The sequence below is a fragment of the Acanthopagrus latus genome, chromosome 14 (assembly GCF_904848185.1).
Source record: "Acanthopagrus latus isolate v.2019 chromosome 14, fAcaLat1.1, whole genome shotgun sequence".
Lineage (NCBI taxonomy): Eukaryota > Metazoa > Chordata > Actinopteri > Spariformes > Sparidae > Acanthopagrus > Acanthopagrus latus.
This window is the reverse complement of record NC_051052.1, coordinates 8,804,966-8,822,145: the sequence shown is the minus strand read 5'-3', so window position 1 is coordinate 8,822,145 and position 17,180 is coordinate 8,804,966.

The window sequence follows — 17,180 nt, the reverse complement described above, 5'->3', positions numbered from 1 at the left end:
ACATCACTACGTCTCCCACTTTTGCATAATTCATTCCTTTATCCATGGTAGAAGCGCGGGGGGGGGGGACGTGACAGAGCCGACCAGAGACGAGTTAAGCAGTGCTGGCTCAGGCGTGTGCGCGCTGACCAATCAGAGCAGACTGGGTATTGGGAGGGGGGCCTTAAAGACACAGGAGCTAAAACAGAACGTTTGACACAGAGGGGGAATAAAGTTTGACCTCCCTGGCTTACTAAATTTGTGCATACAGCCTGTGTTCCTTTTCAATGGCGTATTATTACAAACATTTTGGGCATCCTCACATCAGTTTCACTGTTAAATAAAGTAGTTGGATAATCATCAGATAAAAGCATTGCTTATTTACAGCCTGTCTGATCATCCAACCTTTCCTTTCAGCAAGCTTCTAATGTTTGCTGTTCTCGGAGGCTAGGGCTGATGATCATTCATCACATTCCGTTTAACAACAACCGACAAGGTAAGATAAGTACAGCCAAGGTCAATTTAGCAGTTCATTTGCCAACTTATCAGACCAATAAAGATAAAAAAAAAAACTCAATCATGTGCTCAGATGAGGCAATTCGAAGAGCTTAACTTCGAAATTGCCGTCACGTGAAACCTCCCACTACTGTTGACATTTTTCCCCTCACCTTTCTCCACACAAAGTTAATATTTGTCGGCATCGTCGGCTTCCTGTGATACTTTGCCCCAAAGCGCGGCGAGCTCGTGTTTGAAGGCTGTTGACTTACGGAACCATATCTGAGTTATGCTTTTGTTGCCGCTGAAAAACACTCGAGCTATGACGCATCTGCGGCAGCTTTAGCCTTCAGCTCACCACGGCAGAAACCGCTCCCTAATGTGATGCGCCCTGATATCTGCGTCGCCGGCATTTGAGGGACACAATCAGTGCAACAGTCGTCGAAAAAAAAAATCATGTGACAACATAGAAATAATCCACAATTTCTGAGTGTAGGGTGAGATAATTTTGTGTGATCATACGTCCAAGATTTCAATATGTAATATTAATAATGATATTTAAATTCAAGGCAGCAGTCAAATTATACAAATGTGTCTGCTGTCTCTGTCTGCATTTTTTCCGTATTTTCCACAGTTGTTCCTCCATTTCTCTTTTCTTCTGCCTCCGCTCTCTGTCCCCCCCCCCGCCCCCCGAGCAAAGGGGACAGCTGCTTATCCCTGATAAACGCCTGGCATTTGGCGCAGCGAGAGAAGGGAGAGATGAGGGAGAGGAGAGGGGAGGAACGAGGGAGGGGAGGCGGGTTTGGGCGCGGCACATCGGTCGAGACGGCGAGAAGTGAAAAAGGCAACGGGGATTAAAGAGCAGGGGTTTTTTTGGCAGCGGTCACTGTGCAAGAAGGGGTGGGGGGGGAGAGAGAGAGAGAGAGAGAGAGAGAAGATGAGGTCTAATCGTGACCTAGATTCCAAGACGCCCAGACATAATAGGCAGGGCCTTACCCCACGTGAACCCCCTCACCCCCTCACCCCCCCAACCCTCCACCTCAGTCAAAACAATAACAGAGAGGAGAGGAGCTGCAGGAGGAGAGGGGCCCGATTTGGGGATGGTTCCAGCCCCACCGTGTACCGCAGTCGGCCTCTCTATCGCTAACTCCCAGCAGCTGTCTGCAACGATGGTCCTCAAACCTCTGGAAATTCCTGGAAAGGGAACTTAGGGAATGTTGGGGCAATGTTTGGATGAACTTGCTGCTGGGGACTTTCGAGCTGACTCCGACTGTGTTGTTTGGTTCTGGATTGTTTCAGTTGCAGGGAGAGGGACAAAAGACTCATAAAGAGAAATGACTGCATAGCTGCTAGCAATGTGCTTGAAAGGTGTGTGAATTAAAGGGGCATTATGTAGTTTTTGGAGAGGAAATTCAAGCTCAGAATTTTTATTTTGACAATTGGGGGTTTTTAACCCAAACCCTAACCCTTAAGACATGCACAACAACCACAGAGCCACTACTGTACTAATTTTGAAAGAATATAGTCATACTTTATATCAAATTAAACAGCAGAAGCTGGGTTACAATGTGTAAAAAAAAAAAAAAAAAGCACATGTATATGACCCAAACACAGCTCAAATAAACAACTAAACATCAAACTTCGTGAATCAGGGTTAATGAGGTCATAACCCTTATTTTTAAGCTGTTCTCAGAGGAAAATAAGGTCCCCAGAACAGTGCTGGAAGCTAGAAGGGTGGCAGGGTCCGCCGCATATAAACAACATACTGTAAAACAGTATGAAACTGTGCTGTCCTTTATGGTCAGTTTGCTTATTTGTGGCGACAGAATCAAGGAAGCCAAAACCCAATATCTTCCTCACCAGAACCAAGTGGATTTTGTGCCTAAACCTAATCAGACCATAAGCACAGCGTTGTCACAGCAGAAAAATGGTTTGTGGTTTGCAGAAATGCACATTGTCAACATTCTCAATTGGAACAGTCTGTTTGAACGCATCTGAAATGTCCATAGTTTGGCTAAAAAATAACCCAGGTAGGTATCTAGTGTATGTAGGTAAATGAAATATTCTAAACTCAATGTGGCCCTGTGTGTTTCACCTCATGAGCCCTCAGATTTAGAAGATGCAAATAACTTTCTTATCTGCGTGGAGTTGTTTACACCTGGTCTGACTGTCACATGTTGCAGCTGGGTTGAACGGCTTTGCATCCCCGCATGTCGTAAGTGTTATAAAATATAACTGTAAGCAACGGTAATGACGAAATTGTGTTTCTTTATGTATTGTGTAACCCTTCAGAATGTGTCTGAGAAAAAACTGCTAAGCTTCTCCCTCCAAAATTCTCCAGAAGTTTTTTTTATCTTCATCAGGATCAGTGCATAGTTTCGGTCTGTGTACATTTTTATCTGTCTCCCTCTTTCTCCTCTGTCTGTCTTTTCCTCCCCACATGGTGAACTGGAGCTTATCTTGGACCCGTCGCCCTGGTTGTGGAGTCAGACAGCTGTGAGACGTCGCAGTGGGACTCGTCGTGTGACCTGAGGCTGCCCCCCGGAGATGTCGCCTCGCTTCCTCTTGTGAACCCACACAGTCACGTTTTGAACATACAGCACAAGCTAAATAGGAAAGGAATATAAAGATCTCTAATCTTCATCTGCGTGGATCACGTCCGCTGTATCTCTTTTGCAGCCTGCATTTTCATATTCTACCTTTATTTAACTGAAGAATGACAAATGTAGAAGAAACACTTATCGTATTGTGTTCAGAACAGTTACGCAATTGAGCTATTTTTTGTTACCCGACTATTTACTCATCCACTTACCACCTCTCAGCAGCTAAAGCTGGTGTTGTCAGGTGCACTCACTATCCTCTCACTTGAGGCCTGTTGATAGTAGAATTTCAATGGGCAGAATTAGCAGCTTCACGATAAAGAGGGGCCCTCTGAAAGAAAGAAATAGCTCAACATGCCAGAGCCATCTTGCGTCCACTTTTTTTATGTGTCACGTGTAAATAGGACTGCTTTAAAGGTGCTACAAATACATTTCCTCTGGGGTTCTGTGGATAGCAATGTTGATAATTTGGTGGCACAACTGTTGATTGCCAAGAATCGTGGTACGGACGCCCAGATGATGTATTCTAATTGCCTGACCATTTCCTGTAGCGCCACCAGCAGGTTAAAGTTTCCCCTCATCCAGTTACGTATCCCAATATCATTCATATGGATTGACAGAAACATATTCATGGTTCCCAGATGATGGATCCTGCTGACTCTAAGGTTCTCCTTCAACCCCAACATGAAGTCCAAATTAGTGGTTTTGACTGAAATGTCCTGTCAAATTTGGATGTATTACCATGAAATTGGGTCCACACCACTATGATAGTGATGTCTCCATCACTGAGCTAAGATGGCAAACATACTGGTTTCTTGTTATATCCGCCCTACTCTGCCCCTGATTGGTTACTGTTGTTGGTTCCGTGCTCCACGCTTGACTCTAACTGTTTACTCAGAGCGTAGTTCTGGTTAACGTCTGTTTTCTTGCGGTTCTGATATGGTGGTTTGTGGGCTGTAGTTTGGGCCCAGTAAACACACCGACCTCTTCGACATTTAACCTTGTCTTCTGCTGCTCCTCCTTGGGTCAAAGTGAATCTGGGCTGGGCAGAACAAACAGGCCGAGTATCTGCAGGACTGCTGCCCGGCTGCCATGCCGCTTGTCCGCTAACTAGCTCGGAGGCACCGCAACTACGACAGCTGAAGAGGTCAGGGTGTTTACCAGGGAAAGTAATGCTGCATTATCATTATGGTCATGTTAGCATGTTAATGTTAGCGCAAAAACACAAGAGCAGCTCACGTGGCTGTATACTCTTAGTCTTGGTTTTCCCTCCATCCAGTCTCTACACAGTCTTTATACAGTCTTGGATATTTTAGTCTGGCCGGACTAAAATATCCCCATTGCTGTCCAGACAGACGAATGTTGTTTTCTCAGTACCAGACTGCTGCTCTCTGTTGCCGTCAACCATGCAAGTGATTTATTGACGGACATCAAAAGCAATGAAGAAAAACAGTTTGATACAACTTCAGCATGCAATCTTTACACCACATGCAGGTCAAAGTGCAGATCAGGTCAGAGCAGCTCAAGCCTGCATCTCAAGGAGAAGACTGTTCGCCTAATCTCACTGCCATTTCACTCCCATGAGGAGGGGTGACGGGCTAATTCCCTTTATTCGGCCAGATGCAGCTAATGGCAGTCTGGACCAAAATGCTGGTTATTGGCTAGATTACCACGGGCGGATCACAGGAATATTTGAAAATGCCGAGGTCAGTGGGTTGGTTTGGGTTAAACAGAATTTGGTTGTGAGTCAGGGATGGGGAGTTAGCGAGTGCAGGCGTGGGAGGATTGTGGGTTTGGTGCTCAGAGACAGAGAGAGAGAGAGAGAGAGAGAGAGAGAGAGTGAAGGAGAGAGAGGCTCATCCCACAGCCACCAGCGACAGTGACCAGCCACTGGGTTTGCAATCTGCAATCATTCCAAATAGATGCTGTGCATCCATAATAAGCATTTTGCACTCATGCAAAGTGACAATTTGCACGTAAATACAACTGTTGGACAATATGGCGGTCTATTTTTGACTCATGGCTTCACAAGGAAGAGGCTAAATGGTGAAGGAAAAATGTGAGAGCGGGAAGATGGGCTTTCAGCTCCCTGATTTTTTGACAGAGACAAAATCATTTAAACAAGACCGATTTAATACAAGACAAAAGAAACAGTGTGATATAACATTCCCGGCAGCACGCGGGTTGCACTTCAGGTCCAGCGGCTGCCACGGAACACAATACAATCATTACGCAACAGGGAGAAAGACTCTATTAAAAAAGTAGAGGAGACTAAAAATAAAAAAAGAAACAAGGAGAGAGGTCCTGCGAGGAGAGTGGAGAGAATCTGCCAAGCTGGTTTAGCACAGTGAAAACATACAATTACCGGAGCTGCTTCTACGTTCACTCAAGGCCCAGTGACGGTAGGTGTGCTCTCAAACAGCAGCATCCTCGACAATCATCCTGCTAAACTACAACGGCCCCCAGCTCCAAATCTGGAAGATCGGGCGACTAATATAACCAGACTGCTAAAAATAACTCAACACAGCCTGGATATAAATAATCCCAGCAACTAATGTCAGGGGCACTTCCTCCCTTTGTTCCACGCTGAGAAGGGCCTGTGGGTAAAAATAAAGAGAGAGTGGGAGAAAGGAAGGAAAAAGGAGGAGGGAGGGATCGCATTAAGTAAAGAGGAGAGAGACAATGTGGGCAGCGAGAGAGAAGAAAGTGTGAGACACAAACGGCGGATAATGGTGCAGCCCCGCCGTGGAGGAAGGGAATGTGACAACTTTCCCTTCTTCTCCGTCAGATGAAGAGACAAGTGGCTTGGGGCCAGCGAGGCCAAGCGGACGCTTTAATTACGAGAAACAAAGGCGAGGAGGAGGGGAGGGGGGGCTTGGATGACGGTGGTGGCGGCGGTGGTGTGTTTGTTTGTGTGGGGGTCCTTGAGTGTGTTTATGGTGGAACAAGGGAGCAAGAGAAGTGGAAAGATGACTCTCGCAGCATGGAAAGTTTTTAACTGTCGGGTCTAAAACTGTCAAACCGATCACGTTAAAGGGGCAGTGCGTAGTTTTGAGGAAGAGATTTTAATCAGAGGAGATGCCTTAACAGACTGAATAAACAAATTATCTTCATTTTCATGACTGAATAAACAAACTGACCTTGAAGGTCAACACAATTTCAGACTGTTTTACTTTGTATTTGGCAGACCCTGCCACCTTTCTAGCTTCAGACACGGTTCTGAGGACTTTACGGAGAAAATAAATATTTCTGAATATTTGTATCATTACCTCATTAATATCATAAATATGAGATATACTTAATTTGAATTCCGTCTCCGCAACTACGAAGTGCCCCTTTAAACACATCTATCCACTCCAAAGCACACAGTGGAGCATAAACAGTGTTGCAGCTCATGCAGCAAGAGTTTGCTTCTCTAAATGAAAGGCTAATAAAGCCGACAAATATCTTACGGAATCCAGCTGACAGTTCAATTTGACCTGATTTGCAACCGCGCAGTTCGCCGACAAATATAGCGCCACAAAATACCAGCCACGTCTAAAAATATTCCCGCACCAACCGTTTGAAATCAAAAGTGCCGTCTTTGGAATGACACTCAACGGCAAATCTTTTTTTCTTTTTTTTTTTGTACTAAATCGGGCCGCCGATCAAAACTAATTAAAGCTCGTTCCACGCCGGGATAAAACAAGGTTTCATCTCTGCAATTGACTTTGATCTATTTGGGACACTTGGAAGCTCCTGAGGTCCATGACATGTCTCGAGGTGGGGTTAGAGTTGGACTCTCTTATTACAGGGTCCGAGTTTGCGCGAGCACTTATTGGCTAAACGGAGGTTGGTGGTGGTGCGTTGAATAATGGATGATTGGCCCCACGTTCTTTTTCGAGGTAAAATGGGCACCCAAATGAGGGGCTGGTCAGCACTTGTGGCTTTGGTGACACATGATACAGGGCTTCAAACGTCACTGACACACACACAAAAGGCCATGCATTAGAGGCACAGACGCACATACAAAATCAGTATGAATCCACATGCAGACAGGCGCGTTCGACAGTCCATTAGTCAACAATTGGCAACAGGTGCAGCTGGTGGAGGGAGGAGACGTCATGTGAAACAGAAAACCCAGGCTGCTCTTTAGCCGCAGCATGTATGAGCCCCAATGATGCCTCCTCACCCCCACCCACGCACTGGCTTTGCAGTAGGAGCAGTTAGCATGACCGAAACTTCCACCAATCACACCGCCACCACATGAAGAGGGGAGAAAATAACCCCTTCTTTTCATCCGGCCTTCTCCCCTTTTTCTATCACGAGACTCCCTTGATTGCCTCGAGGGTGATTTAAGAGCAAATGAACCACATGCGAGGGGCTTCCTGTGTGGATCATACCACCTGCTAGCGATACGTTTGCTCCACATTAAGGAGCCAAAAGTCAATGTGACACTTTTTTTTCTGCGCATGTTCTGCTCCTGAGATCAGCTCGCTGACCTCGTTCACACAGGTCGGTCTCTCTAACCCCTCTTTAACCCCAGGATTTTACCAGCATAGTCAGGTGATAATGAGAAGCTGGATCTTGTGGAAGCTGAGAAGGCCGGTTTTGAGCGAGCTCTTGTGCTGACGGACGTCTTGAAGCACAGCCAGCAGAACCTGAACCTCTGGGTATGTAGAAAGTGCCGGCCCCCCGTCACATAGGGTCACAAATATATACAGGAGCTCGACTTAAGTTGCCCTTGAACTTTAAAGAGGCTCTATCTAACAATTTGTAGCACTTCACATGTATTAATCATTTTTTTTATTGGCCATATGTGAGTGGATCATAGCGCGGTATGAAAAATGAAACCTTCTGGACTGGGGATTTATTTGTGAACGACTCGGGTCGGGTGTTCTGCAGCAGTCCAAGGGATGTGACTTACTGCACTGCTCCGCTCTGCTAACAGAGAGCAACAGTAGCTAACTTTAGCCTGGAAATGGAGTCCGCTAACGCTTCCACCACAACACAGAAAGTCTTTAGCATTTTGATGTGAACATTTGAAAAATCTAAAGGGAATAAATAGAAAATATCCAGGCAACTTCAGAAAATTGTTAGAAAAGCCACAAAAGTCATTCTTGTTGACACTATAACACATATATATTCAAAATAGTCAATGCAGTAGTTTAACTTTATGGGAAATACGCATATTTGCTTTGCTGCAGAGGGTTAGATGAGAAGATACCATTACTATATCTGTCCGTGAGCTAAATGTGAAGCTACAGGCCAAACAGTTAGCTTAGCTTAGCATAAAGACTGGGAGAAGGGGGAAACAACTAGCTTATACCTACCAGCACATCTAAAGCTTACTAATTAGCACATTATCTCGTGTGATTGGTACTTTAATAACTGAAGTGTTTAAAGGACAAGTTGTGATGTTGCAAGAGGTTTATGCGAGCTGAGCTAACCATCATCTAGCGTTAGCTTCATATCTAAAGGGGAACTCCGGCCTTCAATATTTGTAACCAGTTGTTTCTGAGTACGACTGAATATCTTACCAGAAAGAGGCCACGAGTTTAACTGAGGTTACCATCCTCATTTCTGCTTGAGGCTGCTTAGCTTAAGGCAAGATTGGCTGCCACAAGCATAACACACCTGCAGGGATTTTACAGGAGCATCATGGGTAAAGTTGCTGCCAGGTTTTGACAAGGCAGAAAAAATGCCTGGAATAAAAAAGAAAAGGCCGGAAGAGACTCAGAGATGAAGGACAGCATCTCTGAGATTGCTCCACATCTGTTTTGAAAAAAAATATTCAGTTGCTGCTGGATTATTAAAAAAAAACAAAAAAACAAACAGTATTAAACCAATGTAGTCTTAATAAAGTTGGAGCTACAAGGTCATCACATGACAGTTCAGTCAGTACCAGCACGCGTCAGTGACGCTCTCCTCATGTGTTTACTGTCGGACCGACCTGCGCCATGAGTTTACTGCTAAACAGTGGCACCCTGCCTGCTTTCCCTGAAACTCTTTGTCTCCTTCTTGACATTCAGGTTTAAGCTCTGGCTTAGTTTTATATTGGAAAGGAAACAAACAGGAGGTACAAAGGGCAGCAACCAGGGAGAACTATTAAAATTGCTCCCGTGTCGTCCCACTGACCTTGAAATGGCGATGCTATTAAGAATTCCCACTGTAAATGCTCGGCTATTACCCTCACCTGCCGCTACCGAAAGTCTGCGAACGGCATGATCAGGACATTATGTTAATCTAATGGAGGTTCACCGGGGAGGAGTGGTGCTAAGCCTCGCCTCGGCTCGCCCCTACCTGTGCAGCGGGGAAGCACCCGTGTATCCCGCGAGTCAGTGATGGATGTTGATTGAAGGTCGTTACTTAGCGCCCCGCTGAACTCCTGACCCCATGCCCGAGGGGAGGTAAAGGCCCCCGGGCGCAAGGTCGAACCGCGGTGGATAGACATTTTGCATATACAGGCGCATATAGACACACATACAGGGGGCAGGTTTACACACAACAAAGCTCCACATGCTCACACAATGGCTAAAGAGGATTCAATATCATATGCCATAATCGGCCTCTAAGCCTGAACACAGGGGGTCGCTGCGATAGATGAGCTTAGAGCGCTTCAATCCTGCTTTATCTGCTTATATTTCCTGCACTCATAACTTTTGGGACTTAGAACAAGCTCGGGTCAAGGTAAGGTCAGCCCCGCGGACGACCCCACCGAGGGGTCCATAATAAGCCGCAGTTTATTCACAAGATAGGGGGACAACAAAAAGTCATCCGAGGCGACTGCTCTGATTTGTCCGCCTGGAATTTTTCATTCATCGGCGTGGAGCGACGCGCAGCACAAAAAACCCGCCTGTGGCCGCACACACACACACACACACACACACACACACACACACACACACACAAGCGCGAGCGGGGACTCATTTACAAACTCCGGCGACATCATCTCCCGGGAGCCCGTTTAAACAAGCGCCGAAAAACAAAAAAACACTGGCAGAGAGAAAAAAGCCGAAAATTGGATCACAACGTCTCCCTCGTTTCCTCCGTTTTTTTTTTTTTGTTTTGTTTTGTTTTGTGTTTTCCCCTCCCTCCCTCTGAACTCGCTTCACGTGAGACAGCGGGGGCTTCCCCTCTCTCGCAGCCCTCAGAGAGCTGGGAGACGGGCTAATCTGACCGTGGACCCCCAGGAGGAGATGGGGAGTGTCTGGGTGAGGAAGGGGGGGATGCTGGGGAGAGAGCAGAGAAAGGTGGAGAGCAGGCGGAGCCTCACGTAGCTGTTTTATTAAGGCCTCGCTGTACCTACCATGTATTTAGCAAGTCTTTATTCTGCTGCCTCTCTTCCCAGAGGAGCATCGGGTAATTTCTTTCCCCTAAATAGACAAGCTGGCTCCCCTCCGCGCACACACACACACACACACACACACACACACACACACACACACACACAGACTTCCTACACTGACATACACGTGCAGGCCATTGCCAGACTTAGTGACTGTTTGGGCTGATACTGTAACAACAGCTTACTTCTCTCCTCTGAGACCTTCCTGCTACCGTATATGGGAGGTTTAGTCACGCTCTCCATTATGCCCCAGCCTAAACAAATCGCTCCACAGAGACGTTTCGCTGCTACACAGGATACAAACGAGGCCTGGATTGCGCTTGAATAAATCACATTGTGGTACCGCGGCATGGTTACCTCAGGTCAAGCCTGCGAGAGAGGTGCGAGCCTCATCGGCGAGCAGCAGCCACACCAGGTCCTTTTAAGGCGTTCGCTCATAAAGCGTGGCAAATTCTCACCTTGTGTCATTTGTCACACGTTTTCAACGCGGCTGTTCGTGTTCGTTCACCCCAGACAATCAGTGTACCTCATGATTGTAGGCTAGCTAGTATGCCAGCTAGCTAGGTAGCTGGCGGACGCGCTGACCTAGAGGAAGTGTTTTTGTTTTCCGCATTGTCCCTCCAGGCTCTTAAAAAGGTGTGATCAGACATAAAGCAACATTTTCACCTCTGGTTATTTGCACAAAGTCGAGCCCAAACTTGCGTGTACATCATGATCTTTAGCTAACTGGTAAGCGGATGAGTTAACTGTGTGTGTTCAGAACTAAATTTTCTGTCGCTTGCCTCCAGTCTCATATCATTCCATTTAAAAGGTGTGCTCAGACATAAAGCGAAGCAAACGCTCACCTTTCCTGATTTGCCTTATTTGCACAGATCTGTGTTTATTCACGCCAAACAACCACTTGAAACCACTTCATATTTTTTTAACCAAAACATGATATTTCCCTCGCCTAAAGTTTCGGTATTCCTCAACTGCATGCAGGAAATTCTAAACTGCAATTGTAAGAATGTCCTTCTGGAAATAGGAACAATTTTACGATCACATGAAACATCCTATTCGAGTTACCACAAGGAGTAACAAACATAAATTATCACTTTAACAATTTTGCAGCAAAATTCCAGCAAAAATAAAGGCAAGGCTCTGAGAGTCAACTTGTTGGGAACCGTGTTGTACGAAGCTGTTTATTTCCAGAGCAATGTCCTTAAAAACTTCTCCATTTAAAGGAACGGTTGGCTTTTCGCCTTAGACGTGAAGATCAACACTCTCTTTTAACTTGACAAATCTTGCGGTAACTAAAAGGCTGGTGGTTTGTACAAATTAAACAAATGAGATATATTAGTTGGTGAGCTTTAAAGGTGACGGCGGGTGAATTTTGTTTACCCTGGGTCGAGAGCCTGGCAAGCTGTTTCCCATGTGCAGCTCCCCATGTTTACAGTCTTTGTGCTAAGCTAAGCTAAGCTAAGCTAAGCTAAACGGCTGGTGGCTGTAGCTTCATATTAAGAAAAGAGACGTGAGAGTGGCAGTGAGCATCTCATCCAACCGTAGACATTAATTCATTACTCATTTATGCTGAGAAACCCATTAATATTATTATTCATTTATGATGAATTGTTTCTTTGCCTGTAGGGAAAATTTACATTGTTGCTTCTCCCGCTGACCTGCTAGTCTTACTAAATTATGCCAGCAATTAGTTTGAATTTGCGTAGAACACATCTCTATAATTAGTGTCAGATTACAGAATTAAATCAGGGAAATTTTGTGGCAATTGATGGAAAATGTTCTTATTTATGTTATTTTCGCCACACATCATCCATCCCTTTTCTATGTCGTTGCCAGATTTGAAAGTCTGTAAGTCAATGAAAAGATCTGTTTGGTCTCCTCTAATTATTTCTTGCATATTGTTTGCCAAATACGACAGCACATCCATACCTGTGTGACATTTTTGATGGACGAAACAACATAGCAGCTGGATTAACTGTATCATCCTAGTGTATCAAACTTGTGGCCTGGTGTATGTGTGGACTGAGGCGTCATTAAAAAAAACAAAAAAAAAAACAAAACAAAACAAAAAAACATGCAAGATTTCCCTCCCTTTTTGCCCCTCGAGAGCTCTATCCCTCTCTCTGCGTCTCTCTCTAATTGACTAACAAGAAAGGCCCTAATCCTGACCCAGAAGAACATATGCTGGGCGGAGGTGGGTAGAGGGGGAGGGGGAAAAAAAAAGAAGAAGAGGGGTGGCATGGGAGGAGGTCAAGGGAGAGATGCTGTTGGAGGAGAGCGAATGAAAACAAGGGAAATGTGAAAAAAAAAAAAGATACGAGGGAGAAGAAAGATGAAGAAGTGACCAGGAAGCAGATAGCGGGGATACACGGCATGAATGAAAACAGAAGAAGAGAGAGAGAGAGAGAGAGAGAGAGAGAGAGAGAGAGAGAGGGAGGTAGTGAACTCATTAAGGGCTTATGCTGCAGGGATAAGGCCGAGCAGCCCTCTGGGTTAGACAGGGTTAACTAATCCGAGCCACAGCTCCTCCCCGGGGGATCTGGACTGCACACTCTGCTCTGCACACACACTAAAGCTATTGAACCTAACAAGATTCCAGGTGATTTCTCTCGACCTCACTCTCTCCTTCGATACATCCCGGCTGACTGATAAAGACTGAGTCAGGCCTGATGTAGCTGTCGGGGCTGGCTGGGCTCAGGCGGCCTGTTTGTGTCCCCTCAATAGCAAATGAAGTGCTTTAATATTGTGCTTTTATACCGAAATGCTTCCCAGTGTGCCTCCCATTTAACTTTGCCTTCGTAGCGGTGGCAAAGCTGTCATGCAAGAGAAACCGTGGGCCCTGTGGGTAATTTGCTCAAAGACACTTCAACAGGTGGACAGGAGCCTATCTAACTCCTGAACCACTGCTGCCTAATGTCTGTTACAGAAGATGAGTGTAAAGGACTTTTGTGATCGCCGACGTGTCTTGAAAAACTCAGGCCACATATCACCCGTAGGTACCATTAGCTATTTAGCTCAGTTAGCCATGCAGCTAGCGGTTCAGACTGGAAGCTGGGAGCACCAGGGGACCATTAGTCTTTACAGTTAAACCTATGGCACAAGACAGACTGGTTAGCATGCTAACTTCAGTAGATAAGTCTGCACCAGAAATACACTGAAGCCAGCGTGACATCAAATCTGTTGTTTCTTCACAATCTATTGACAAATTGAGTTAATGTTTGAATGCTTTCCACTAAGATTCTTCCAAATTGCATCTTTACGACACTGTGGTTTGACCCGGATGTGCAAAAATCACATTACGCGCGGGTTTTCCCATGTCCAGACTTCCCAAAATTGATCTGGATTCAATCTGGATACGCAAGTGAACGAGGACGAAGATCTGATTTGCGAAAAACAAATCCGATTTACCTGCAGCGTGAGCAGGGCTTATGATGGATGTGGTAACTGTCATAACGGATGAGAACATGACAGTAACACCCCAGCTGAGGGGAACCTTCGTCTCGAGACAGAGTGCAAATTAAAGAGGTGAAAACAAACAGATATGTTTCCACGTCGTCTGCACGCGTCGGACTGGAGCAAAATAAATATTATGTGCCTGTGTGCATTTTTTTCTCCTTAAATGATGCCTTTGTGAACATGTGTCTGAGTTAAACCTCCCTTTGTGTTGCTGCCCTTTCGAGGAAATCCTCCAGGCCAGGGAAGTGGAGAAATGTGTCTCCTTCTGTTTGGTCATGTGTTTGTGCTCCGCTGCCTCTATTTTGTCCATTGTCTGTCCTCCCCCCTTGTCTCTTTTCTTACTGCTTCAGTCCCTATTCCTGTCGCCTTTTTTTTTTCTTTTCGTTTTATTGCACCCCTTTCCACTTTGTTGATCGCCGTCAGTCGCTTTTTATATCTTCTTTCCTCATTTTTGTCTCCCTCCCTCACTCTTGTTTCCAGACAGTGGGCCGTGTGCTCTTTACTACGTGTTGACACTCTTGCTCCGCCTCGCTCTCGCCATAATTGGCCGCCTAGCTTCGTCCTTGTGCACTCCACACACACACGCACAGACAAACACACACAGAGGAGAGAAAGTACCAGACGCAGAGAGCGAGAGACAGAAAAAGGCAGAGCAAAAAAAAAAAAAAAAGAAGGGAGACAGGGAGAGAGGAAGAGGAGTGGTAGCTGCCGGCGCCTGGGCCTGGTCAGTGTCTACTGTTGATCTTGGTTGTAGTCGTGTTTAGTTTAAGCACTAATAGCTGACCACATGTAAATGTCAGGCCGCCTCGAACAAATGCCCTGCAGCGCTCGGGCCGGAGAGTCGGGCCTGAAAACAGAGAGTCGTCAACCGTGTGCAGAGGTAGAGGCACAGGTGCACGCATAATGCAGGAGGCCGGAGCGCTGCCAAGCTCTCGGTCTCCCAGATTGCGCCATTAAAGTTGAAATAATGCCCGAGCGCTATATTTGCTTTTCATAAAGATAGCGCTGGGCAAATAACATTACAGGCAAGCTTGTAATTGCGGAGGAAATGCAACATGGCAGATGGCTGCTCCTTTCCACCCTCCGTGCTCAATAAATTCAATTGCGCCATAAATGCGCTTTATTGTCGGTGAATAGCCACGTCGAGCTTCTTAGAGCGCTTTATCTCCAGCATGACATTCATCTTGCGCGAAAACAGTTTCCAAGCGGCCATTTCAATCATCTCATCCAAATAAATATGACCTGAAACCACTCGACCGCGAACTTCCCATTCAGCCCGTTTTGCATTGTAATGCTTTGTGAGCTGCCCCAACGCGGAGAGCCCGAAGTCCGAAAGCTTTTTTTTTTTTTTTTTTTCCTCCTGAATCACTCGTTTCCTCCTGTGGAATAGGAGGGTTGCTTGGCCTAGATTTATCTGCCCTGGATACACTAGGGGGCTTTAATGGGAACATAATGATATCAGTGCAGATTTACCTGGGCAGAGTCCTGCAGATAAATGGGTCAGAAGGATGAAAGGATGATGGAGCTACTCAGCAGGCAAGAGACCCAACCATGAGGTGCAGCGGTGGTTTAAGTCCAGTAAGGGGGGGGGGGGATTTAAAGTTGAAATAAAATTGAAAAGAAGAATTGAAAAAGAAGAAGAAGAATTCGGTACATATACTCTGTCTCCCTGGTGCCGTGCTTGTTATTTACAGTGCACAACATTTTGGCTCTGACTGAATTTGTCAGCGCTGTTAATTTGCTTCGGGGATGACGTATTTTTGTAGGCTAACCCAGAAGTTAGCCTCACCCTGCGTCCCCCAAGAAGCCTGTGGGATTTTCTCAAGTGGGTTGTGGATTACTGCTCTGCTCCAAACACAAGTTTATGATACGTTACAGGTTTTGTGCACCACGACGACCTCCACAGATAATCACCCCTGCCATCGGCCAGAAGCAGAAAAGCTTAAAAAATTAGCCTACATTTGCGGTCGAATGACTTCAACCTCACCGCTACTAAGCTTCACACACATTTTACTATAAACTGAATAATGATGAAGAATACAGTGAGTAGTTTTGGTTTTTTGCTGGTATTAAATTCATATGTCCTCTGAATGAGTTTGATTTCATTTGCTTCGTTGTGATTCATTCAGCTCAGATCCACCCCGACCCCTTGATGCCATCCAAAGATAGCAATGTTTAAGTTGTGAATTCAAGCTGTGGCACACACGAGGCCCTTTATGCAACACAATCGCTGCCTGTGACATGTTGGCTCGCCCGTAAAGCAGTCGGTCCATCTGTGCTTGGCCTAGTTTTGGTTCACATTGGTGGCATTCCAGACCTCATTCTCAAAGGGGACAGACAGAGACACACAGTGTGTCTCGCATCGGATAAATTTAGCCATGACATTAAAAGGGCCTGTAGTTTGGCTTGTCAATTCATTTTTGGCAGGCGCAGGACAATCAGACGCCCCGGCAAGTCTGTATACTCACAAAACGGAGCGCTAACGTCTCAGTATGGCGGGTTGCATAAGAGATATAGGTTGACTCAGCTTGATAAAACACACACACACACACACACACACACACTTGCAGATGAAGGTCATGCATGCACTCACACCTGCAGGTACGGGCCTGCCTCCGAGTCGAGGGAAAACTCTCCGATTGTCGTTCTCACCATGAAAACCGTGTGTACTTCAGCCACAGAGCAGGTTTCACACACCGCTCTGAGGTTTCAGGTTATGGGGAGCGTGTGTCGATGTGTGTGCGTTTACACAAGCCACCAACAATCAGGGCATATTTGGCACGAGATGAGAGGGATCCCTTAGCATCTGAATTTACGAGGACAGGAGTGGGAACATTAATGAGGTGCATGTGCGTGCGCGAGCATGCGTACGAATAAAAAAAGACACCTGATAGGAAAAGTATGTGAAAGCTCCTGAGGGAAAGTGGGAGGGTGTGGAGCGCGGAATGGTTTCAGAGGCCAGGCATGAGCTCCAACACACATTAGCGAGCGAGCGTGTTGCCGGTGTTCGTGCTGAACGTAGACGAGGGACAGAAAAATGTATATAAATTCACATTTACACAGAGAATCTTGCTGTCTTGTGAACACATTTTTCAAAAGCTTGAGATATTTTGGAGGGAATCTCTTCCCACTTGGGTGTGCATCTGCGCACAATGATTAAAGTGACACTAGAAAGGTGGCAGGGTCCGCCAAACAAAGAAAAACAGAATGAAATTGTGTGGCCCTTTAAGTCCAGTTTGTTTATTTCAGTCAGGAAAATAAATAGTTTGTTTGTTAAGTTCGTCTCTGCTTTTTTTCCCCTCTGATTGAAATTTCTTTTCTTT